Source organism: Diabrotica virgifera, chromosome 1 (genome assembly GCF_917563875.1).
Source record: "Diabrotica virgifera virgifera chromosome 1, PGI_DIABVI_V3a".
NCBI classification, from domain to species: Eukaryota; Metazoa; Arthropoda; class Insecta; order Coleoptera; family Chrysomelidae; genus Diabrotica; species Diabrotica virgifera.
Window position 1 is genome coordinate 36,795,903 of NC_065443.1, and position 2,729 is coordinate 36,798,631.

Here is a 2,729-nt window from a genome sequence, read left to right on the forward strand (position 1 = left end):
TGGTAGCCGGCCGTAAATGCTGAGTGCGAGAGAGATGCCACTCCGGCAGTCCAATTGTGCATCTTACTTGCACTCACATTTACGGCCGCCTACCATGTACATGGCGCTCAATATTATTACTTAAAAATAACAGCTTAGTAATAAAATAATGACAAAAATTTCTTCGGGATCTTGTAGGGGGGCATTAAACTTTGATTTAGTCACTTTCTGACTTTGATATTAATAACTTTTAACCGAGTTATTAAGCCTTGAAAACCGCCATTTTTGTTTTTTTTTTTTTTTCAATTTTAAATTGCTTATAACTCGAAAACGATCAACTTTAGAGAAAAATTATAAGAGACCTTTTTTATCCAGAATGTTCAAAAAACCTACAAAAAAATTGTCTGGGTCAAAAATATTGATTTTTGCAATTTGATTAAAAAATATTGTTAAAAAAATTTGGCCCACTTTTCACGTGGGCGACTTCTTGAACCTTATTCTGGGATGTCTCACGAATGTAATTATGCAAAAAAATCTCATAGGAATATTTTTCCCAACGAACCCGCCGTTTTCGCCTTGTCTAAAGAAGGAAGAAGAAGACATTTTTAATTCTTTAAAGTTCATTTAAATTCATTTAATTTAATTTAAAGTTTAGAAACCTCTATATTTACGAAACGCCCTTGTCCCGAAAATTTTTCGAAATAGAAAAGGTGTCCGACTCGACATAAATAACTGGATAAAAAGAGTCTCATGAGGGAGGTAATATTTTTTTAAAGGGTGGTCCCAAGACCTACCACTTATATATTTTGTTTCGTTTAGAAAAAATAGAACCAAAAGAACTCTCGGGGGATTAGTTGAATAAAACATTTAAATTAGCATGCACTGAATTTTTTTGGTTATGAACCACTACAATATTTATACAAGAGTATACAGAAAGACACTTTTATATCAAAACTGTGTTAAACTTAAATTTTTGTGCTCTTTTCAAAAATTTGCAAACGGATTTTGAAAATTTCAATATACAGGGTGTTGTTTTAAGGTCACAATTACTTTATATTTTTTTGTTAATCCGGAAAAGTGCTTTAAAAACCTGTTTTTTATTTTCAGAACTCTTTAAAATTCCAATATAATTAATTTCAAAATTAAAGTCATTAAGTTTTCTGCGCAAAAAATTAAAGCGAACCTAGAAACTCAGTTTTTTATCCTCTTTTCAAACAGATTTTGAAAATTTCAATATACAGGGCGTTGTTTCAAGGTGACAATTACTTTGTTAATCCGGACCTATATTTTACTTGTGATTACTAAATGGGTCGTTCCAATGTAGCATAAGTATTGATTATTTTTAAAATGAGTATTCCTTCAGTAACTTTAATAATTTATCATTAAACGTTAATAATACCTGCTTTTTAATCTCGAAGTTCTTAAAAATTTGGATATAATTTCAAAATTAAAGTCATTGTCATTGTCTGGTCAGTCATATATATTCAGGATTTTTATATACAAATCAAAATTAAAAATAACAAAATAAAATATAATTCTATCTTCGCCCGTTACGGAGAAAGCCCTCTTGATGGATGTCTGCAAAAGAAAAAGAAAATTGTATTTATTACTATTACTATCAAAAGAAAATATAATTAATGAAATACAAGAAGCAATTACGCTCAGAGTCGTATCTCCTTACACTTCACTCCAGTGTCAAGCACAAACACTCCCACAATCAAAATATGTACATATTAATAATTATACGGACACCCATACAACTCCGATCGGAGCTGGCGGTAGCTGTTCACTCCACGGCTACACGGATCCCGTTCAATTTCGACCGGCGGATCTCCTCACTATAGAGTTCCACCACTCAGGTTGACCTACCTGTTCACTACACTGGCTGGCCAGGGAGTCTAGAGCTTGAACGCGGCCAGACTGATTATCCTCCTTCGTGTGTTTTCTTAAATGCGCTCTCGGCTGCCTTTCCTCGGATGCTCGGAGTAGAATTGGAACTGGAAATGAGTTTGGTATCGGGTTGCGCAGGTATCGGGACGCATGCGGTTCTCTGCTGTCGATCTGCTGAAGGCATATCATTACAGTGTACCAAATATCAAAAAAATATAGAAAGTGCTTCTAAAGTTATAAATCCAGAAAAGATGGACAAAATCGATAAAACACCCTGTAACTCGGTTCTACAAATCGATGGAGCAATAAATGTAGTATATCTAGAACCGCCTTAGTGACCTCTATTCACCATTCAAGTATTTATGTTTCCCAATGAAACACCCTGTACAGTTTTTCAAATTATTTTTGTTATAATATGGTAATTTTATTTATATTTCTGCTATCTGTGCAAAACGATCTTATCCGTATTAAGGTCAAAGTTTCAAAGTTTTCAACCTAATAGAAATATCAAAAATATTGAAAAATATTAAAAATATTTTTAAAAGATATTTAATTGAAAACTTATTGGACCATTTTCCTGGTAACACCTCCATGGCTTCTAAAAATTGCAAACCAGATGGATGCTGAAGCAAAGAAGACAAGAGGGAATTCAAAAAACTTACAATAAGTTTTCAATTAAATATCTTTTAGGAATATTTTTAATATTTTTCAATATTTTTGATATTTCTATTAGGTTGAAAACTTTGAAACTTTGACTTTCAGTTGCTAGATGTCATTAGACACCTACTCCATAAACTTCAGTTGCAATGCGGGGACAAGCTCTCGGAGATTCGTCACTTGGGGCAGAGAGCAGCAGACCT

The 2,729-nt window shown here is 33.1% G+C and overlaps 1 long non-coding RNA gene across 1 annotated transcript; it reads right to left on the reverse strand.

Annotated features, from left to right (window-relative positions):
* Positions 1-1,441: 1,441 nt before the first annotated feature.
* On the reverse strand, positions 1,442-2,033 carry LOC126883920 (uncharacterized). Its single transcript, XR_007697761.1, has 2 exons — positions 1,849-2,033; positions 1,442-1,557 (listed from the first exon to the last, which is right to left on the reverse strand). It is a non-coding gene; the product is annotated as an uncharacterized LOC126883920 (long non-coding RNA).
* Positions 2,034-2,729: the final 696 nt, after the last annotated feature.